Raw genomic sequence first — 24,327 nt, forward strand, 5'->3', positions numbered from 1 at the left:
TTGGGAACCTGTGACTAGTGATGTATTGACTAACAGCCATCTTAAAACCAAGCATCATTGTTTAGCCTTTGGAACAAAATGTTAGAGAAAAGGCATTTTAAAACAACAAACACCCGGCATGCATATTGAGTCTCATCTAATCTTACATTTAGCTACAAGCTAAGCTAGATAGGGTTTCCTCTTAAGTTACTAGAACAGAACCAGCTTCAATTATTTTAGGAAGCCAAGGAGCTCTTGGGATGCAGCCTAGTCTCTGTCTCCCAGAAATTCTCTCAGGGATTGTATCCAAATTCTGTGTGTGTGTGTGAGAGAGAGAGAGCCCCCATTAGCATATTGCTCAGTGATGCCTTTGTTACAGGGCCCAGGTGTGATGTCTTCCTTCTAACTTAGATTGGTTTTCCTAGTGGCCTTGCCAGGCCACCTAGGAGACTGTCCCTGTGACGGTTGCTCCATTGTTCATCAATCAGACCCATTCGTCCTTCATGGCTTGCAATCACAGATGTTGTGACTGTATTTCTGTGGGAAAGCTCAGTGAAAATGTCCACTCCTCTCTGATAAGTCTGATACGCCATTTTAGAAATTCAGTACCTAAACCACATTTGGGGATACAAACCAATATTCATTACTGAGCACTCCATATTTATCAGAGTATGTCTGTTTTAATTACTGGTGGTCAGATTCTGCCAGCCTTACTCACAGTGAGTATCTTACTCTATAAACAGCTCTGCTGAAATTAGTGGCACTCTTCACAGCATAAATTACCCTCACTCACTGTGAGGGGTATCAGTTGGCCCCTCCGTTTTTAAGAAAGTGTTCTTTCATTTCTAGGACCAAGGAGGAGAAGCCAGCGTCATGAAGAAGCCAGCCAGCTTTCCACAGTTCACCAACAAGCGATCCATGTGCTACCAACCCTTCACAGACTATTTGGGAACCCTGAATAATCTGTGTCTGCAATAAACTGAGACTCAGAACTTTCATACCTTGCTGTAACTAACATAAAGCCAGATTTTTAACTTTTTTGTAATCCTGCAGAAATACACAGTGCACAAGTTCAGGGTGAAATGGTTTGCACAATGCAAGTGTCCAATTTTTTTTTTTTTTTTTTAGTTCAAATCTGCCAAAATGATTCTTCTTACAAAATCCTGGAGTTTTCTGGTTCCACAACTGAATTTAATCATCTCCATGATTCTTATTCATTGTTAATATGATTTATATAATTCATCATAGATCTCATATCATGTGACCCTTTTTCAAAGGGATTATTTATAGAAGGAGAAAAGGCAAAAAGTAAACAGTAGTGAAGTTGATCCAGTCAGTCACTATTCGGTAATTATTTTATTCAAATTTAAAGGAGTACTTGTGGCACCTTAGAGACTAACCAATTTATCTGAGCATAAGCTTTCGTGAGCTACAGCTCACTTCATCGGATGCATACTGTGGAAAAGTATGCATCTGATGAAGTGAACTGTAGCTCACGAAAGCTTATGCTCAGATAAATTGGTTAGTCTCTAAGATGCCCCAAGTACTCCTTTTCTTTTTGCAAATACAGACTAACATGGCTGTTACTCTGAAACCATTCAAATTTAAGACACTTGTGCGGGGCCCCCGCAAAAATAAATCAGAGGCAGTGATCTCCAGGCCACTAAAAGGGGCGCTCAGGCTGCCTGCCTTCCCTGGCCCCATGCCTTTCCCGGAAGTGACCTGCTGCTGGCATGTCTCTGCAGCCGCTGGTGGGGGGAGGCAGCTCTGCGCTGGTGGGGGGAGGCAGCTCCCATTGGCAGGCAGCGCACAGAGACACACTGTCCCTTTCCCCCCGGGGCGCACAGAGATGTGTCAGCAGCCAGCCACTTCCAGGAGTGGCATAGGGCCAGGGCAGGCTGGCAGGCAGCCTGCCTGAGCCCTGCTGACTGGGAGCCTCCTGTGGTAAGTGCTGCCCAGATAGACCCTGCACCTTGCACCCATCCCGCACCCCAAACCTCTGCCCCAGGTCAGAATCCCCCTCCTGCACCAAACTCCCTCCCAGGAAACAGACTTGTATACAGGGGCCCCACAAAATCTAATATCCCTGAGCCCCCAGGAGAGTTAATCCAGCCCTGATCAAGCTTCATGTTTTCCTGATTGAAGTTATTTTCTTTACAGAATTATAGCTAGTTTCACAGAGCCAGAGATTATGCTCTGCATTCATTGCATCATGTAAACATTTATTACGTGGACATAATCCTAAACTAAAAAATCACCAGAATAACAAAATCTCTAGGCTGTGTACAAACATCTGAGGCACATGTAGTTACATGACTCATACCTATGAGCAGAGATTCTGGGGTGGCAGAAATGATGACAGCAGATAATGAAAAGGTAAATTTTTCAGTTTGAGGTAAGTCATAAAATGACAGGCAAAGGTGTCTTCCATCTTTCAGTTTTAATAGTCAGCCACCCATTCTCCCCCCTTCTCCCAGGTGAATCACCCACCCACCCTGCAGCATTCCACGTCCATGCTTAGTGCCTGAGATTGCAGTGGCTTCTGCTGCTCCAGTGCTCAACCATTATTATCCAGCTGGTTTAGATTGGGTCAAGTGCCTGAAATAGTTCGGGTTTGGTTAAGTTGTTTTAAATTTGTAATTACTAACTGGTTAGCAACCGGCTCTGACAAGGTCAGGTCCCTCTACATTAATTGGTGGCAAGCTACTTTTTGGATAGCCTGTGTTACCTCTTGCTGCTGCTTTGTCTGCAAGAAGACCCTGATTCAGAAATGCACTTAAGTACATCTCTTAGCTCCAACTCCATTCAGAAAAATACTTACACATATAATTGGGGCCATGGAGTAGAAGGGGGGGACTACGGAAAATAATCAATATCACCCTCTTTCATGGTTATAAGTCCTGTTCTGCTTCAGATACCTGGGCCCTCTTTTAAAAATGCACATTCAATCCAGCATTTTATCACCCTCTTGGGCTGTAGGAGGTTGACATTTTCTCCTGACTCAGAAATTCTGAACACTTCACCAAGAGAGAACTGGGCTTGCTGTATATATGGTTTGTCTAGCACTAAAATGAAATAGAGGTGGAAAATCCGTTGTCTACCTATCTATCTTAGCAGTCTTTAGATGGATGGTTCTGTCATCAGACAGACTTTCAGGTCAAACACACTTCTAGCAGTGTATAAATTAAATAAAGCGAGAAAGCAAAGATAAATTTCAACACTACAAATAATTCTAAAGAACAGACAGGCAAAATCTATAAGTCAGTCAATCTAAAAGCACTTCAAAGGCTGGTTTGGTTAAATCTAGCACTGCACTTTACTTTAAGCATCAGCAAACATAAACCTCTACCACATGACAAGCTACTTTTCAGATCCTCAGGATAAAGATGAAAAACCCACACTTTAGTCCAAATACAGTCGGCGTGTTGCTTTAACCTCTGCAACCTCCAGATTCCTGAAAGAAGAGGATATTAACCAATACCTAGTTATGATAAACATATTTTTATACTTCATTTGGGTTTTGAAAATTTGAAGTGAAATTAAAAACAAAAACAAAAAAAACAAGACAACACTGGAAATGGTATGAGGGCAAAAAAGAGCTTTCAAGGGAAGAAAATGACATTGGACCTGATTCTTCATTGTCCTGCACTCTGTATAATTTATGTCTGTGCGAAATGGGTGTAAAATGCTACCCATCACAATAACAGTGTTACATCCACTTTGCACAGCTTCAAATGACTAAAGTGTAGAGCTATGGAGAATCAGGAGTGACTCCATTTATATCAGTGGAATTACATTTAGTATAAACCCAGTGTAAGCAAGAGGAGAATCAGGCAAGTATGCGGCTTACTATTCCCTTGAAAAAAGAAAAGGAGTACTTGTGGCACCTTAGAGACTAACCAATTTATTTGAGCATAAGCTTTTGTGCACTACAGCTCACTTCATCGGATGCATTGAAATTCCCTTGAAATGTCTGATAGTGATGCTTAGTAACTGCAATGGCTACCAGCTGTTCACATTCTACACCAACTTCTGCTTGAGCCAACTGCAACCACCCTGCTAAGGGTGAGTGGAACTGAAACTAGAAATATTAGGAAGGGTACTGATCATAAAGTACAGAATGAAGCTACAGTGCAGGTGTCTTGGTGATAACCTCTCATTAGTCTGAAACAAAACACAAATCAGAAAATATCCTCCCAGATAAAGGCAGTTCTTCTGCAAATACAATATTCTACCACCAATTGTCTTCACTTCTAAGTCACTAGAGGGAATGGATGTTAAAACTGTTAGAAGTTGGTATACTGCCCAAACTATCCAATAACTAACGCTATTGCTAGCCCACTTCTAGCTTCCAAACATATAAATCCAACAAAGATACTCTACTCAGCTGCTGTTGGATACCCTCTTTTCTTCCAAAAAATTACAGTGCTTATTCATTAAATAGATCAATGTTGATTTAATTTCATATGATATTACAACACTGGAAATTGTTTCGCACTTCTATATAGTCGTGTGCAGTAACTTGAGAATGTGTCACTTGTGGTTCAAACATTTAATCTTTGTTTTGATATTAAATTAGCAACAAAAGTCACTTTTTGCCATGTGCACAGAACACTAATTACTGAAATATACATAAAACATAAAGTTTCCTTCTTCAGGCATATTCTGCATTGCATTGTTGCTGCACCTGACGTCGAGATGGCTTGCTATCAAGGGTATTCAACTATTTCATTCAAAGCTGTCTTATTTACGAGTAAGAAATGTACATAGTTTAAATGTGTTTTTGCAAATGGATTGCATCCATATCAATAGTTTAGTGGAATGTCTAAAGCTTTGAAAAATGCTTTTACCGAGTGATTTGCGGAAACTGGTAAAATTACCAAATAGTCAATTGGACATAATACATTAACTCTAAATGCTTAAGGTGCATTATACAATGTAGCTGTGTCAGTCCTAGGATATTAGAGAGGACAAGGTGGTTGAGGTTCTAATACCTTTTATTGGACCACCTTCAAGTTTGGTCCAAGTTTAAGGCCCATAATTTAGATTTTTATTCCTAATAGAGGGGAAGGGGGTGTCTGTTTTCATAATGCTTTGAAAAAATTAATAGTACACCATTTTATCAAATGGTGTACATTTCTCTGTGCAGGTGTGGACATATGTATACCAGGGTTGTTCTAGATCACAACCAAACAACAAAAATTACTCTCATACCTGCTCAAAAATGGAATAAAAAGTTCACAATTGTTGGACTTTGTCAAAATTTGAAATTTCAATGAGAAACTGTCAAAATTGTGTATTTAGAAAAATTATGACCAGCCCTACTGGCTAGAAACTGTCAGAATACAAAAGTTAAATTAACCAGCCTGTTTTAGTTGCCTGATATTACTGAAATGGAAAAGGCAAAAATTATAAATGGTAAAAGGTAAATTAGATTAATAAGTGAAGAATTTCATAAATGTAAATTGTTGTTAATGTAACTTCTTTGTACTGGCTTCTGCATTCCATTTCTAGTAGCATGGGTGTGTTCGTTAAATGCCCATACAAGGAATGCAACACTTCTTTCACTTCAATTCACCACACTGCAACACTTCTACCACAATCCATTCATTTGCCGTTGACAAGCTCCAGCCCACAATCTCTTTACGTTCTTCTCTCTATGCTCCACACTTTATGGAGTCATGGTAAACGCAGAACAAGCATTCTCCTGATTCACAGCCAGTTTCAATGCTGACTTTTGTGACGAGACTGGCCCTTTGTTCCCTTATGGCAAATTAGGGCAACGCAATCCCCATAGCTCCAGTTTCTTAAATTTACTCAATTCCTTTTAGAGCTCTTATCATGTCAGTCTGTCTAAATCAAGAATCTTCCAATTATAGACTCTTTTCTTCAGCCCCAAACCAAGGGTTCTTATTGGTATTATGGTAGCAACTTGTGCAAGGCACTGAAGAATAAAAGGCAGTTCCTGCCACCAAAGATTTTACAATATAAAAAAGATCAACAAACAGCAAAAAAGGATGCTTTGTACCATCAGGATCCAAATGAGGACATGTAAAGCTCGAGCTATTGAATGATTGCTGAAAAGTTACCTCCAAGTTTTTTCTTTCTAGTTCTTTTGGTGAGTTTCTACTGTTTCCTTCTTCAAACTACAAATATTCACTAATTGATCTATTTATGTCTATCTACTTCAGGAGTTTGTATGGAACCTATTATTATATCTCAGCACTTTTAAACAGAAAAAGAGCAAGATAAAGAATGTCACTATTGAAAATCTTGCCATAGTGAGTTTGGGTGACTCAGTAGGGCTTGATTTTTCAGAGGGTGGGTTCTCAGACCTTTCTGAAGATCACATGCCCTTTTATTTATCTCAGATTGGACACCCAAAAATCCAGACACCCCAAATTACCTGATACATCTGAAAATGTTTGCCCATTACCTATTTTTTGTCTTTAACATAGTCACATAAATGTCTTATAACAAATAACAATAATGCTAACTTGTTCACTATATCAAAGTACAACTGTAACTTTAGGAATTGGTCCGCATCACTATCTAGTGATGGCAAGAGGCCAAGTTTCCAGAGCATTCACAGCAACTCCTTTAGGTTTGTAAAAGATAGGGCCTTTTTTTAAAGGTGGCAGAAGGGAGAAATTCATGTGGAAAATGTCCCTTTAAAGTATATCTGCTGCATCAGAGTTGGTAGTGAGGTTTTCGCCAAATGTCTCCAGAAAACATCTGTTAGAGAATCAAAATTCTCAGAAATGTGACTGAAACATGGAGGATTGCCTTTCTCCTGGGCTCCTGGATTATCCATATTTTGTGGAAAGACTGATGCACATCTAGAAACCAATTTTTGTTTCCACCTTTGAATATAATATGTCTTACTCAACAAGGGAGAAGGAAACTATGTTAGGAAAGCAATTGGCATAAGTATCCCTCACCCAGATAGCTTGCTGTTGGAATTTTCATTCACATCAGGTGGGGGAAAGAAATGCAACATAAGACTATTCCTAGGCTTTCTTTGGCTCAAGATCTAGTTTCTCTACATTGACTGAACATGTACTGGCTTGTTATCTCTGGAGAGAGAAGCATTTGAACTATAATCTGTTTTATTTTTAAATTGCCCTGTTGGGTAAATCCGATCTGATTTCGCTCAGTTAGAAACCAGGGGCTAGATTCACAAAGGTGCCGCTGCCTAGGCACCTAACTGCCTCTTTAGGCACCCAACACTTAAGGGCCACTGACATTCTCAAAAGTGCCACCTAACCCTGTTGATGCCTAATTCCTGGGAACGTAAATTTCTGCCGGAGGGTATGCACAAAGCTGCCTAAATCCTGATGCCACCCCCACAGCTAACAATTTGGTCAGAGCTCTGCCAAAGCCCTGGCAGGATTCTCAGACTAGGTTTCTCATCCTATCTCCCCAGCAGGGGATGATCCCCTAGGTCTGCTCAGAACATGCCTACAGGATCAGGCCCTGCACAAAAGATAGCCAGAGGTGAGCGAGGTTGTGTCCGTGTCCATCCCCATTTTAGCCAATAGCCCAGTGGTTAGGGCACTCACGTGGGATATGGGAGACCCTGATTCAAATCGTGCTCTGTTTGATGTGGTGCAGGTACCTTTCTCCACATGAGTGTCCTAACCACCAGGCTACTGGCTATTTTGGGGTGGGGAGCTCCTTCCCAGATCAATGAGAGTTAAGACCAGATCCTCAAAGGTATTTACATGCCTAAACCCTGACCCTTTCATCTGCATTTCACTCCTGCTTATCTTAGGCAGCTCCCTGCTCAGTTTGCTGCCTTGAGAATCCCTTTCTTAGGCATCTAACTCTCCCCAAGCATTGTATGGAGAGCCAGAGTGGCTGATTTAGGGCTAAGAATTCCAGGGTGCCTCGGAGTTAGGCATTGCCGAGCCCATGGGTATGTCTACACTGCAATGTCAGCCCAGGATTAGAAGAACATGAGATAGCAGACCCTGGGTTTGTTAACCTAGAACTTGAGCATCTACACTCAATTGTAACCCCAGATTAGGAATTGTTGAACCTTGGGTTCCAACCTGGGGTTCCAGCATCTCCAATGCATTGTGCAGGCTTGAGTTAATCCCAGACTTCCTAGCTCCCTCCCAAAATGTGGCTGCTCTAGATCTTTGTTGGTGGCGCAGTGTGAAAAAACATGACTGTCCAGAGGACAAAGAGTCAGCCTGTGGGATTGTGGGATATTTTTGATTTATATTAGAACCATACACATTCTCAAAGCCCACTTGGAAGACAAGCTCATTAAAAGGACCCTCTCAGCACTTTAAACCTTCAACTTTGTATGGATATTGGTCTTCTAGATTCCCATCTTCTCTTTAGAAGCAACAGGACCTTCAGAGACTCTTTTTTTGGTTTTTTTTTTAAACACCTTGAACCTACCCTTCCCCTTTTTACGCTTCTGACACTGCCTTATATTTGTTTCTCTGTTTAGTATTACAGAGCTATGACCTTTGAAGGAGGATTCTGGGGGCACTGCATAACCTGCTGAATGAATGGAAACCCAGACCTAGATTCTCTTTTCCATAATTTTACAGGAGCTAATTTGCCAGAGTTCTAATCTCAACAACTCTGTGTAAAATGCCATAGGCCATGCTTACTTAGAACTGTAGCATTGTTACTCATCTACACACTCCAAATAGTTTTTGAAGTATGATGATGATTTAGCATTGAGCTGTTCCATATTTCCCAAGCTAAACTCCCAGGTTCAGCAGTATGTCTCCTATTATTGCTGATTTAAGAATATATTCTCTATGAAGGAGGAGTGACTGTTTTTATTCCCTTCTGATTTCCTTCCTTTGTGCAAATATACATGTATTAGACAACTGTGGCTAGATTATTTCATTATCACATGAATATTTCACAATACATTTACTGAAATGGATTCAGCCTTTCAAAAACAGCTCAAAGATTTAAGTAACTGTTAGTCCCGGTTATGAACAACTCTTTTGTATACTCTCAGCAGTTACCCAAGATCTTATCAAGGCATGTGTACTTTCCATTAATTACTACTTGGTGCTAATTATCAATAACTCTACCATCATGCACATAACAACAGACCGGTAAAATATATTGCTCTCTTCTTTACTCTGTTTTTAAAACTAAAATTCATGCTTGCTGTCAACTGAAAAATCAAACTCTCCCTTAGCTGACTATAAAGTAAGGAGCACCGGAGTATCAGTTTGAATCCAAATTGTACATACAGAAGTGTTCATATTTGGTCTTTCAATGTGGCCCTGCATACTGATAGGCCCACAAGTCTGATTTGACTGTCTTGTGGTGATTGAGCAAAACATGTATTCTTGTGTCAATATCAAGTTAGAAGTTTTATCGAACAAAACCGTCTTTGAGTTATCCGAATGCTAATATTTTTAAAGTATGAAATTTCTTTGCAATGGTAACTCAGATCAAAATTAACAGCTTTTCCTCAAACACACATATAAATAGTTCACCTTTGAGCTGAGAACTAACACGATCAATTTAATCTCAAAAAGATAACTTTTGAGTAAATTTATAAATATTTGGAGTCAGAAGTCAAGCTTGGCCTCTGCAGCCTTGCCTATAGCTTGGCAATAAGTATGGTAGAGGGGACCCAGTGTATCTGTACAGGTTTACATTTGGGGTGGAAGCTATTAGGTTCCCGGTACTGTAACTTATTGTGTGGGTGGACCCGTCTGCCCATGCAGAACCCACTGGTGTCAGTGGGGCTCCATACTGTTGTGGGAGTCCACCCATATGGAACACATGCACCGGATTGAATTTGACACTGAGTGAAGATATATGTGCTCTAGAGAGGGAGTTATTCGGACCAGTGCCACCTCAGAAACTTGTTTCCTTTTATGCACGTATCAAACCTTAAGCTGCTCCACAGAAATGTCTTGTTTATAAAGTCATGTCTGTGCTACAAACTTTCTTTGACACCAGTTATGTCAGCATACGCCTGCCAAAGTTAATATATCGCTCATATGTGAGCACACTTGGCTGCTTGCATCTGTGCTATGTGCACTCACCAGGAGTTCTTGTGTCAATGCAAAGTGTGCACTAAAGGTAGGCATTCCAGTGTGCCAAGTGCCACCGTCAGGCATGATGCCTTTTGGGAAATTTTTGCAATATGTCATGGGATAGACAAGACTCACCCAGGGACTTGTGGGAGCTAGGGGTCAAGTGCCCAGCAAACAGTTTTCTCCATCCCATAATGCCATCCACATCCCACAATTTTCATGCCTTTCTTTTTAAATCACACAAACCAGAACAGCACTTTTCGGTGTCCACTATCTCTGACAGAAGCATGGCACCTGCAGAGGACTGCACTATTCCCATGAATGTTGCAAATACAAGATGCACGATCCCCCAGTATTTGCAGACCTGAAGGAAGCACCACAACACTAGGGGACCTGATGATTTATTTGAGGATAGCTTTCTTAGGGACGTAGCAAAAAACAATTCAAGGTTGTTGGTGGCATTCATGGATCAGCTGCAGATGGTGGAGTGCTACTTCTGGGCCTGAGAAATGAGCACTGATTGGTGGGATTGCATCACAATGCAGGTTTAGAATGACAAGCAGTAGCTGCAAAACTTTTGGATGTACAAGGCCACATTTCCAGATCCATGTGCTGAGTTCACCCCAGCCCTCCAGCACAGGGACCCCAGAATGAGAGCTGCACTGACAGTGGAGAAGTGAGTGGCGATAGCACTCTGGAAGCCTGCTGTCTGGATTGGCTCACGAACGTTAGTGCCAACCTCAGGGCAGGCTGTTACAAACCAGAGTATGAACCCCAAACTGGTTGAGATTTCCATACTTAGATTTTACCAAACAAATATCAAGTGTGAACGCTTGAAGCACTAAAACAGCTTTAATGGATACTTCTGCCTATCTTGCCACCCAGGCAAACTTGCCTTTGTGATAGATGGTCCTTTACACCAAAAATCAGAACAATATTCAGGTTACTTCCAGTCCCAAAGGATGAGTCACTTACCCCAGGTTGACTGTACTTCAGATCACACACCAAAGACAATGCTTGTAGCCAATCCTATAATAAACTCTCTACAGATTTATTAACTAAGAAAAGAAACGAGTTATTTACAAAGTTAAAGCAAAGGACCATACACAGACAAATGAGTTAGGCTATGGTTTCAAAAAGTAATTGCAGCTGCTGTAATGTGCTAGCTCTGTGTGTTCTTTAGGGCTAACCCAAGCCGAATAGCCAGGGGATCCCTTGTTTATGCTTAGAAGTCTTGCCCTCTCCCTGATGTCCAAGCAGGATAGGGATAAACAATTTCTTCTTGACAGGGATTTTTATTCCCACCCCCCAGAGTTAAAACTTTGATGAGATGAGTGTTTGCGCATTCTCCTCTTTAGGGATGTGGGGGGAGCAATCAACAAAGTCTTCTGTCCACTGAAGTTTCACAATGGCTTGTCTGGTGTCTATGGGCCTTCTTTTGCTGCATAGGAGATGACACCTCTGTTGGTAAACTAGAATTTCACACTTGGTAAAGCTTCTCTCCTGACTGGGGAGATTTCCAGTTTTAAAGCAAAAAGTTTTTGTAGTTACCAACCAAACAGTTAAGTATTACCTTATAACATGGGGTACAGCTGTTATAAGTGAGATTAATATTTGCAGCATCCTACAAACAATTTATAAAGTTTAAACACTACACACATTCTTATAACTCTACTATCTACTTTAACAAGACTAACACACAGGTGAGCCAGACTAGTTTCCAGCTATACATCTGTCAATGTTCAGTGAGGCCTAGGAGCCTGGGCATGAGCTGGCAGCTGGTCTGCCAGTGTAACACCTGCAACCCTGGATTGGTAAGCGGGAAATCATTCTGGAGGTGGAAAATCCAGAGTGAGGGGCATTGTCATGCAAGTGAGTAGAGCCATTAATTGTTTCCTGCTATGCAGGAGTGTGACTCTTGGCCATGTGCAGGACATAGTGGATGGATTTGCAGCTGTTGGGTTCCCAAACTGTGGTGGAGCAATAGACAGTAGGTATATCCTGATTTTGCCACTAGCGCACGTTTCTCACAGAGCACATCAACAGAAAGGGCTACTTTTGTCTTTTGTTATGCAAGTATGCAAGCATACTTTTGTTATGCAAGCACTGGTGGATCACCAGGGACACCTCACCCATTTCAATATGAGCTGGTCAGAGAAGGTGCATGATACTCTTATCTGTAAGAATACAGTACTGTTCTGAACACAGCAAACAGATATTCTTTCCCAACCAGCATTTACCATTGGCAATATTGAATATGAAATGGCAATAGTGGATTCTGAGGACCCAGCCTACCTCTTGTTCCCCTGGACCATGAAGCCATACACTGTCCACCTTGACAATACCAAGGAAAGATTCAACTACTGGCTCAGCAGGTGCACAATGACAGTTGAATGAGTTTTTAGTAGACTGAAGGGACACTGGTGGTGTTTACTAACTAGATTGGATCTCAGTGGAAAATAATATCCCAATGGTTAAAGCTGCCTGTTGTATAATATCTGTGGGGAGAAAAGGGGAAAGCTGCTACCAGAATGGAGGGGCTGCATGCCGACTTTGAAAAACCAGTCACAAGGGCTATTAAAAGAGCTCAGCATAGAGCTATACAGCTGAGAGAAGCTTTGAAAGAGCATTTTAATGGGCAGCCACAATGGTGTTCTCTGGGTCTGGAGCTGATTCCTGTCATACCCCTTTGCCTGTATCCCCCATGTAATTTGTCTGTAGCTGTCCATATTTCTATGGCTGGTTCATAGATGTGCTTGCACAGCCTCTTCTCCTCACAGGCCGAGGAGATCCAGCACCTCTTGTCTCCTCCAGGCAGGAGCACGTCTAGTGCCTGAAGCCAGTACAGTCAGTTGGGCAGTGCACACAACAAGGGATCACTGCTAGATGTGCTAGCCAAGGTGGGCAACCAAGAAAAGGCATTTCAAAAATATATGGATGGGGCTTAAAATGGGGATGGGTTTCTGGTCTCCATGATTCCAGAGCAGTGGAATTCACAATTGTTACCCGACTGGTCACTTTCACAGGGAAAAAGGTCGCACTGTGTCTACATTCGCAATGTGACCTCAGTAGGTCGATCATGGCTTCATACCATTCGGTGAGGTGGTTTTACTGTTTTGCTATAATGGGCTGCTTACTTTAGATGGAGATGTTTTTGCATGTGTCTACAGTGAAAACTAAGTTGTTGCAAGGTGATTTACATCAGCCTAACATTGTGGTGTGGGCCAGGCCTTAGTTCAGTTTTGAATGATTTAAGGCCTGATCCTGCAAATATTTATGCACACACTTGGGTAGCCTCATTTAGCTCAGTAGGCTTACTCACATGCATTCTGTTAAGTGTATGTGTTAGCTGCTTGTAGCATTGGGGATCTGCTGTCTATAGCTTCTGTGTAAGTTTCTACTGTTATTGCCTTTTACATCGACTCCTTTGGGATTTGAGGGTTTGATCTATTTGAGCTCAGTACTTTTAATTGAGGGCATGGGGGCAACCAATCTACTGCTTAAACAAACATTGTATCCTATGTTGGAGAGCAGAAGTCAAATAATGTGGTTAAAGACAGGCTCCCAAAAGAAGGAGGAGGAGGAGGGAAGAACACTGTGGTATGTTAGTAAATGTGCCCAGTTAAGGAGACAGGCATAAGGGATCGATACCAAGAATAAACTGGAACATTTTACTCTTGTAAACCATTTATCTGTACCTAGGAGCTCTCATGCTCACTGTAAATTGCATATTTCTGGTTATATCTGATTGCTTACTTCGCTGAGAGAAAAAAAATAAAGATTTTTAGGCAAATTAAGCCCTGGTGTAAACAGGAGTAGCTACACTGACTGCAGTGGTATAATCCCTTCCCTATACCAGGATTGAAGTTGGCCCCTTTACCGTCTAACAAATCAGTTCTAAGACCCTTTACTGAATTCCTGCAACAAGTAAAGAGGAAGACGTTCTTTGTCTACATAAGAATATTGTACTAATGTAGCTAAATTATTTTAGAAACTGACTCACTTTAAATCAGTGCAACCCCCGTACATGGGGGCTTTTATTTCAGTTTAAGTGTCTTAAATCGATTTAGCTTAAGACGGTAAGGAATCAATTTAAGCTAACTTAATATAACACAGTCTTAACCCAAAATGAAAGCAAGGGGGGTTGCATTGATTTTACCCAAGTACGTTTCTAAAACGATTTACTTAAATCAAATCAGTTGTGTAGACAAGGCCATAAAGTGAAGAGGTATTTTTTTAGCTACATCAGTGGGTTTCCACTGTGTGTATCTGAAGGGATTGAGTTGGACTATTCCTCTCAATGAATACAAGAGTGTAGTGTCTGTACAGCTATCTAACTGAAGGTATTTCTAAAGGGCTTATTGCTGTGGTAGCCAAGCGCTGCACAGCAATTAGAGCACTGAGCATGCCCCAAAGGGCAGTTCTTATGGCAATGTTTTCAGTTTTCTTCCTTTCCTGGTGTGCATACCTTGTGCTGTGGGTTGCTACTGGGTTTGGTGATACGTTGCTAATTTAAAATTCTGTCTTTTTCTCTAAAGCACCCAAGGAATAAGTGCTTAAACCAATTCACACAACCAGTGATCTGTGCATGGAGCTGTGTTGCTGGGTGTGGGATAACTGTGCTGGTGACGTTTTAGATTAATATCACTGCTGCATGATGGCAGCTGTCAGGTTTGCAATAGTATGTCTACATCTGGCCTGCTATGTCCTCCTTTCCTTTCTTTTCTGTGGCTTGTTTTTCTTTCCTCTTTGCTTTGGTTCCCTGTCTCTGAGTTGAAAACTACTATTTTGTTATGATTAATGTGCCATTTTTCTCCTTACTGTAATTTTTTCATTCATACTGTAAACATATTTAACAAAATCCCTCTCTCTTCTAAGTATTCAAAATAAGGCTGCAGAGTCCTTTACTCCTAGTGAAACTGTTGGTAATTGATTAATTATGGCCCAATCCAACAAATGCTGCTATTAGTGTTTGCAAGATTGAACTTTTAGAACTTTTAATTGTATTTTTCTCTGTCCTTTGTTCTGCCTTATTTCTTTGCTGCATAATAAATTCTACGACTAATAGAGGAAGTAACTTCTTATGTACTGTGACTGGGCAAGGCCAGATGGCAAAAGTAAAGTAGTGAGGAACAGGTATGTTAGCCCCAGGCTAAACAAATCCCTGGTACCATGGTAACCAAATGGCAGTTGTTCAAGGTTAATCAAGACACCTGGGGCCAATTAAGATCCTTCTAGAAAGCAGTGGAGATAGCTAGGTTGATTGGGACACCTGAAGCCAATCAAGGGCTGGCTGGAACTAGTTAAAAGCCTCCCAGTTAGTCAGTGAGGTGTGTGTGTGTCAGGAGCTGTAGGAGGATGCTGTGCTGTTGGAGGAACTAAGCAATACAAATCTGTATCTGATATAAGGAAGGAGGCCCTAAGGTAATGGTGAAGGAGATATTGAGAGGAGGCTGCTGTGGGGAAGTGGCCCAGGGAATTGTACATGTCCTATTTCCAAAAAGTCAGCTACCATAGCTGCTACTATTAGGGTCCCTGGCCTGGAGTAGAGGGTGGGCCTGGGCTCCCCACTCCCTTCCCTGGTTAATCATGGAGACTGGGAGATAACAGAGACTGTGCAAGGGAGGATTGCTTCTCCTCACCTCCCTTGCTGGCTTATGATGAAAATGGCTCAGTAAGCTGTGACCCTTGCCTCTTGAGAGAGAAGGGCTACGTGGAGGGTCACACTGAGCCTCTGAGGCTCATGTAATCTGCCAGGAAATTTGGGACCCATGGAGACAAGGACAGAGCTTTGTCACAGTACCAATCTGAACACACGCATTCAACTAATGAAATAAATTCTCTTCCACTTTGCCTCATGAGCTTAGTGCTCTATACACCCTCCTTTTTTGGTATGGTGCTTCCAGTAGTGATCCTCAAAGTATTCAAATCAAAGGACAATATGTGCCTTTTTTTTCTTTATTAGAGGGTTTCCCAGTAGCGGGTAATGATATACAAGCAGAGTGGCTCCATAACAAAAATGAATGGCGTGGTCAAAGCCATGCACAATAGTTAACCAACAGATATGTTAATGTAGCACTTAATTTCTCCACTGCGGGATGGAACTTTTGCCAGTTTTGTGGATTGTTCTAGTAAAGGATAAAGTGCTGAAGTGCACAGGTACAGTGGGGTTGAATTAAAGCTACTCTAACATCCCCAGGCTCAGTTGTAACACTATTTTAACTTTTTGTTGTCTAATTTCCCCTTGAGTCTTTTCATTTCATCGCTCTCTTCATTAGTTTCTGTTTTTCATAGAAACAACCAGAGGTCCTTTGGCATTCTTTACATACCTCTAGGTAGCTCTGTGACCCTGCCAGTGCCCCTTAAAGTGAATTGTAAAATGCTAGTGCACAAAGCCTGTGAACAATAATTACTTTCAAAACTCAGCATGTAGTCTCCAAATGATTAAATGGGCTTATTCTAATATGAAGGCTAGGGATAAATCCTGGCAAACTATTGGAAATGGGTCTAATGAGTCTCCCAACTCTGCCACGTACCAAACTCATGTTAATGGTGTCTTATTGTGCATCCATATGCTGGATGTCAGAACAGAAAACTTAATACAATTAGTACCTACTCCATTTTGCAATAATATGCATTGGAGTCTGTAAACATTGCTAGTTAGAGAGCGTATGTCTATTAATATACAGAACACAACCCCAGGTCTAATACTCGCGTCTCCTTTCAACAGAACTTGCTGGGCTGCCTTTCTGTAGGTTTACAGGGGAGCAAGAATTGGGATGGCCATCCTTGCTGATGTGCTCCAGCAACAGCATGGGAATGTATGGAATTTCTCCAGAATGTGAATAGCCAGCTGTATTTTTCCCTATATGCTTAACTTTTTTTTAATTAATGCCATTTTTCTAAATAAAAATACATCAAGCTATCTAAATCACTTTGACATTTGAAAACTCAAATATGTAAACAAAATAATAATCTTAGCAAATTTTACAGTAATTACTTCAGAACCTTCCAAATGGCAACCCCTCTTACCCAGACTGCAGCATGTACGGTGTGCCACATTTTAGTCAATTTACCCTTAGAGTTCCTGCTGTGAGGAGCACAGAGCAGCACTGCACCAGAGAGAGGAAATATCCCTCACTGTATCCTGTCTTTAACAGTTTCTACAGAGCCCATATAGAGATGAAAGATTCTCATCCCATACAAACTGCGAAGGAATGGGAGGGATTGGAGAAGGGATTTGTCTGGCACAGACATTTTCAGCAGAGAAAGAAATTCTACCCAACAACAGTAGTGCTCTGGGACTTGGCTTAGTGGTCCAAAATATTTAGTCTTGCTGGAGCAACGGGATCAAATCTGGGCAAGGTTTATTTAGCCCTTCATCCATCCTCAAGGTAGATAAAGCGAATCTTATGTTTACTGTCCAAACACCAGACAAGACATTACAGCTGAAGTCCTGTCTGCAATGTGTGACTGTTAAAGCATAGGGATTGTCACTGTATAAACTTTGCCCTTCTTCTATGCTGTTATGTAGCACCAGGAGTCATGCTTGGGTTCCTTGTTCCACCACAAAAGGCACTGCAGTTCAGTAGTGCTGGATTTATAATATAATTGTGGTGATGTAACACTTATATATTGCTTCATAAGTTCATAGATTTGTATTGCACTATCCAGGCAGAATAAAGGCATTTCTGTCCCAAGTAGTTAGTCTAACCACCCAGAATGACAGGGTACTTCAGTATGTGCCAACCTTTCTAAGTACTGGAGTAGTCTCACTGAAGTCATTGGGATTACTGATGTATTTAAGTACCTTGCTGAATCAGGTTGCAGTACAGTGTGACATGATGAAGGGAGAGACTACAACAGAGAAGGAAGTGTGAACTCAGTAAATCCTGTTCACATCAGCAGGATAGCTGTTGTCAGTACTGGTTGTGAGTGAGGGCAGGTATCATGTCCGCAATATGGTGGGTATTCTGATTGGCAGAAACAGGGTATGGATCACTCGATCAATTGCGCTGTTCTGTTCATTCCTGAAGCATCCGGCATAGGCCATTGTCAGAAGACAGGGTACTGTCTAGGTGGACCATTAGTCTGATCTAGTATGGCCATTCTAATGTTCTTATGTTAATATAGTTTAAAACAAATAAATTGCTTTGTTTCATACAAAAACATTTTTCCATTAGCCATATTGTTAATCTCATTTTAGCTGCTAAACATGCAAAAAGAAAGTGCTAAACAAGAATGGGGGAGATGAAGGGAGAACATTAAAAAAGGGTACTAATCATTATAATCTAGGTTTTGTGTATAACCTTACTCAATGAATTTGAGTTTACCTTTTTGAGTTTTAAAGCAAAATGAGGGAGTGGTGAGCTCACTTGAAGCAATCCCACTTCCCCTCCCTGGTCTCAAACATCAGCAAACTAAAACAAATGAAAAAAGAAAAGGAGGACTTGTGGCACCTTAGAGACTAACAATTTGAGCATAAGCTTTCGTGAGCTACAGCTCACTTGTAACAAAGACTAACACAGCTGCTACTCTAAAACAAATGAGTTTTGCCCACTTCTCAGGCCAGTCAGTGGGCTGCTGTGTGATACACTAAGACCACATTACTTGTCACCAGAAATATGTGATACTGAAACTTGACATGGCACTGCTGATGCTAAGTTAGCACCAAAATAAGCTCCTCTTCTGTCTCTTTCATGTAAACTACTGTGCTATCTTTTGAATATCAAAGTATTCTAATTTACATCTCTCTTTGGTGCCAGGCAGGCATTATATTGGTGATCATACTTTTTTCCAAGGGCAAAGGAGGAGTGGCAGAGACAGCATCTTCCTGTTACTGATAGAAACATTAAAGATGTTTCCTCCATGCATGAAGAATTCAGGGAAATCAAGTCACTCCAGAAGTGACCTATATTTAGAAGTTTGATTATGACTGAACGTTGTACATAACAGGGAGGAAAGGAAGAGTAGAAAAAACTGCAACCCCATCAAAAGATCATTTAGGCATTTCAAAATTAGCTGGGGACTAATCAGGTTAGCTGAGATGAAGATCAGAATGGGGATGGTCCCTTAGAGTGTCCCCAATACAAAATATAATTAGACAATCTATTTATAATTTCTCATGTGAATTACACGTGGTGCATCCGTGGGGGAAGGAGAAGAGGTACACTGGTGATGTGAAATTCCATTTCCTGGGACACTTCACTTTTGATTCAGTTTATACCCCCTTTTAGATTTTGATTGAATTTTGCCTAATATAGTGGCAGTTGGATTGCTTGTGTCCTTTATTTTAAAAAAGTATTTGTGTATATGACCCATCAATGTGTAAGTGTGGGGGGGAAACAATGAAGACCCAGAACTTTTAATGAAGTCCAAATTAATAATAGCTAAATTAATGTGAATAACAACTCTGCAAACCAATACAGCCTCCAACCCACTCCTGGGGAAAGTTCTTCCCCTTCTCTTGACATGCGTAGCATGCCCCTGTAACCTGGATTGCTTTATACTCACTGGGCACCTATCTGGGTTTGTAGGTATAGCCATCTTGTCTTTAGTCAACCAAATGCACATTCCACCATAATCCTGTAACTGTTCAGTATGTAATTAAACTGTCACCTGCCAGGTGCTCTGCAATCAGGGTATAGTTTCATGAGCCAGAACCTGCATAATCAGCAAGTAGTCTCCTTTCTGGTTGACACATCCATGCGTACCTTGTTGCGGGGTGGACAATGGGCATGTGTGGGTCATCAATGGTCCTAACACAATTCAGAAGCCCTCTTCTCTCAAAGCCAGCTTTATTTTGAGGACATTAACAACCTTCACCACCTGTGGGTAAACTACAGCAATAATTGCCTCACAAACTTCCAACACCACAGCACCAACAGCTGATTTGCCATCATGAAACTAGTTAGCTACTGACCTGTAGTAGTCTGGGGTAGAAAGTTTCCACAGTGCAATAGCAACCTGCTTCTGGACCCGTCTGGCCTCCCTCTTCTGGGTGTCCGGGCTTTTGGATCAGAGAGGGTATATCCTTTCTGGAATCCCATCTACATCAGAAACCTGCAAAGAAACAAGTGATACCCCTCACAGACTGTCTCTGATATGGATGCTGTTAACTTGTGTGCTGGCTAGCAGGGATGTTGGCTGATGCTAGAGGCATGGTGATGAAAGTCTGTCTTAGGTGGCCAAGTGAGAGTACTAGATTTAAAAAAAAAAAGTGCCCCAAGGGCAGAGGTTGGCAGGCTACAAGAAAAACTCTGCTCACTTCATTTGTGTTTGCAAAAAATGTAACTAGAGACTCTTCAAAAGTTATTGTGCTTTTTTGGAAGAGGTGGCACATTAGCTGTACTCTCTAGGGCTCTAGATCAGTGGCTCTCAGCTAGAGGTCTGGGGACCCCTGGGGGGGCCATGAGCAGATTTCAAGGGCTCCACCAAAATAAACCAGAGAGCAGGGCTGGTGTTTGGACTCTCTGGATCCCAGGACAGAAAGCCAAAGCGCAAGCCCAGCCATGTGAGGTGGAAGCCACACCCTGAACAACAGCCTTTGCAGGGCCTCCTCTGGCATGGGGTCCCAGGCAGGTGCCCTGCTTGCTACCCCATAAAGCTGGCCCCGGCTTTTAAGGTACTGCATATGCAGAAAAACAGTTGTTGTGACACATGTGGGCTGAGGAATTTTAATAGCATCTTGGGGGCCTTAGGAGGAAAAAGGTTGAGAACCCTTGCTTTAGATGGTGTGGGCCTGGGTCAAATACAATAGATCTGATTCTTCTCTCTCACACTCCTGTAAATGAGGAGTAACAATTTTGTCAAATAAACTAAGTGATTGTGGAGGGAAGAGAGTCATTCTCTGGTGCAGAGTGCACTGAGATAGGGAAATCAAGTACTTTTCAAGGCCTCAAACTTCATTTCTTCTCAATCTCATTTTCCAAACAGAACATTTCAAGAGGCAGAAGTTCGGCCTGCAAAGAACAGGACTACCATGTACTAATGTCACAAAAATTTCACTAATGTCACTCTTTGGCTCCAATACCTCTTTGGCAATGGCTTTTCTGTTCATTTGTCAGTTTTGTTTTGTTTCCTGAAGAGTTTTAGTGCACGGCTCAGGAGACCAAGACAGCTTTTGTTAAAAACATAATCTAACTTTCCAATGGTAGATAATTAATAATGGGGAGAGAGGGGACACCTCAGAAGTACCACATCTGGATGACAGGAGCAGTAAATCTAAGATTTTTTTGTGGCAAAAACGAGCTAGAAGCAACGGTGTCACTAGAGTACAAGTGGCACTAGATGGGATTAGAGTATAACAAAAGTGATCTGGTCTGGCCCCTGAGTAGCTTCTGTTATGTCTAAATAATAAAGAAGAAAAAAGCAACAGCCAGAAACAGTGCATCAAAAACCTGTGACACTGTCACAGAAACAACAGCAGATAGGGCTACGGCACAGCAGCAGCAGGCAGGGTTGCCAACCCTCCAGGATTGGCCTGGCGTCTCCAAGAATTAAAGATTAATCTTTAAAGATTGTCATGTGATGAAATCTCCAGGAATACGTCCAACCAAAATTGGCAACCCTAGTAGCAGGAACCAAGCCAAGGCCTTATTCCAGCATCACTGCTCACATAGCATGTTACACTAAACGCTCCAACACAAGTGCCTCCTGTGATGGCCTCAGTGATATGGTATTAAAACCTCCCAGAGCGAGCAGACCCTTGAGTGGCAGCAGCTGAAACTGCTGTAGAAGTCAGAGGTAGTTACATAAATTAGACTCTGAGTCAGTGTAGTCCCTCCACATACAACAGAGAACAGCAAATTCCCGGAGAGATATGGTCGTATTTTTTCATTCAGACACACCATTATGGCCTGCAGAAATGGTTGGTCCCAGATGGCAGATAGCTGTGGTGTGTGTCTTGTGGTGAAAAGAATGCAAAAAAGTTCTAGGAGACAGCTAGACTGGGGGTGGGGGAAGGTGTTTTAAGACAGTGACAGCAAAGTCGGCACCAATGTTTTTGATTGATGGGATGGGTAAAGGTGGACGTCACTGCAAGTAAACCCTTCAGGCTAGTTCTAACTGACCATCCCCATATTCCCCAATGATTGTAACGGTTTTGCACAACTTGTAAAACCACATGGAATTTAATCCTTAATTTTTAAGGCCCAGATTGTGAACATTGACTTCAATGCAGCTTCCCTGGTGAACAAATACTTTGTGTGAGTATGGAGTTCACAATCTGACCTAAAGCTACAGGCTAATGTATCATAATGTAATGGTGTTAGAGTAACTTCTTGAGATTTATGGCAAAATGTCAGGCTGTCAACAAGTAACTACAGAACAATTTAAAAGTGACTGTAAAAATAGAAGCCTCTTATCATTCCCTGTTCTATTCAGAGTCAGATCTGCTGACGTTACAGACTAGAAGTAAGTAGTAATAAAACTTTATTAGTCCTGCAGAGCCAAAACAGTGAGGAGAGTGAATTGGGTTATCATCTGTGTCAGACATCCCCAGCAAATTGGCTAATTCCCAGATGCTGAATTATCTATTACTAGTAGTGATGCAATGAGCCTAAAAAACCAAATCAGGTATAGAAAATCAAGCTGTGAATTTCTGTGGCTGGAAGTTCAAAAAATATCTTTTAAATTTGACCTGGTGTCACTATGACAGAATAAATGTGGAACCCCATGTTGCCAGTTTTACAAAGTTACCTTCCAGAGTAGATGTGCATGAAAATAAGGGAGTTTTAATAAGGGCACTTCAGGTTCTTGTTATAGGGTTTTCCCCCTTTTTTTCTGCAGATGTTTTAAAGTTCTACGGTTGTTGGCTTTTTGTAGTTTTATCTTTATTTTCACTCATTTTAAAATCCAGTACTGTCAAATCCTGTTCACCTCATTTGCATAAAGCTCCTATTGCAGATAATGGGGATTTTGCATCGGTGATCATTTTGTTAATATACTAGCTTACCCTAATACTACCTAATACTTGGGCCCTTTGGACACTACCACAATATAAATATTTACTACAGATAATCATGAGCGGAGAAAGTGTGTCCCAAGATTAATGGGAGCTGTTCATGAAAAAGTCACATAGGATTTGGTCTGATAAACAGTGGCATTATCATCATTCCCTAGTTAAAGTTACCATTGATAATTTGTGTAATGATTGTACATACCTTTGTCTTAATATTGATTTTGTATTTCATTTTAATATAATATTTGGTTAAAGTTAGAAATAAGGTGTGGATGCTGTACAGCCTGTCAGATCTAAATTTTACATCAAGGTCCCTGGCTTGATGCCATATGGCCCTGCTTGGTCAAACTGAGGCGCTCCACAGGCAGCGCCCTTCTCCTGCACTTCCAGCACTAGAGGACATCAGTGAGAAAGCAGAGGAAGCTCCTACAAGGCTCTAAAATGCCAACACAGCATTTTTATGGATTGAGGCAATACCACACGGGAGATTCTGTGCATCCCCAAAACCTGGGGAATTAGCTCTATGAGCTAATGCATGTTGTCGATATGCATGTTGGTTACAAATATGGAACCTCAATCACGGATCATGTGTGGTGGGGGGAGGAGAGGAAAAACCCAAACAAGGCTCATCTTTATTACTGGTATCAGAAGGAATTTATTGGATTTTGCCATAGTAGCACAATTGGTGCCAAAAACCAGATTAAGAGTAGTTCCAAAGAGGATTAATTCTATTTTAGTAAAGGAACTGAACATTTCAGGTTACAAAACGTTAAATTTAACGATAGTTGAAGCCTAGAATTCCATTTGTATATATGGATGTGTATAGTGGAGGATGACCAAGTGCTATCAGCAATTCTGTGTTAAAGCAGTAGCTTTGATTTTATGGAGGCTATTTTAATTCCCTTTCACTGGTGACAAAATACATTGTAGGGAATATAGAAATCCTGTGTGATTATCTCTTACTGCACAACAAAGCAGCTGGTACAGCATATATTTTTCAGTTTTATGGTGTGTGTGTGAAATTATAGCCAAATCATCCATATATAGTGTAAATGAATGAAAAATTAAATAAGATAAATAACTTACTGGGTTTTTTTTCCTCCAGCATTTAATATAACCAAAAGTGGTAGAGGTATAGCTGTATCTGGCATAGGTATAAAAAGATCTTCACGTTAGGATGGTTTGTAATCTTTTCTTCCTCCTTCCTGGTCACACTTTATAACCAGAGACTATCAAAGCTAGTTTTTTTTAAATTTATCTTTAAAGTCAAATGGCCTGTTGCCAACACCTGAGCCGAACAAAATCCAATACATTTATTTTTGCTTAATATTTCAACATAGGTCTGTTCAAAATAAT

The 24,327-nt window shown here is 41.2% G+C and overlaps 1 long non-coding RNA gene across 1 annotated transcript in view; it reads right to left on the bottom strand.

Annotated features, from left to right (window-relative positions):
* The window catches only part of LOC140909254 (uncharacterized), a 125,351-nt gene that overhangs the window by 75,023 nt on the left and 26,001 nt on the right, over window positions 1–24,327 (bottom strand). Inside the window, exon 2 of the long non-coding RNA XR_012158153.2 lies at window positions 19,933–20,072. This is a non-coding gene — a long non-coding RNA (uncharacterized LOC140909254). The remainder of the gene's footprint in view (window positions 1–19,932; window positions 20,073–24,327) is intronic.

This window comes from Lepidochelys kempii, chromosome 3 (assembly GCF_965140285.1).
Source record: "Lepidochelys kempii isolate rLepKem1 chromosome 3, rLepKem1.hap1, whole genome shotgun sequence".
NCBI lineage: Eukaryota > Metazoa > Chordata > Testudines > Cheloniidae > Lepidochelys > Lepidochelys kempii.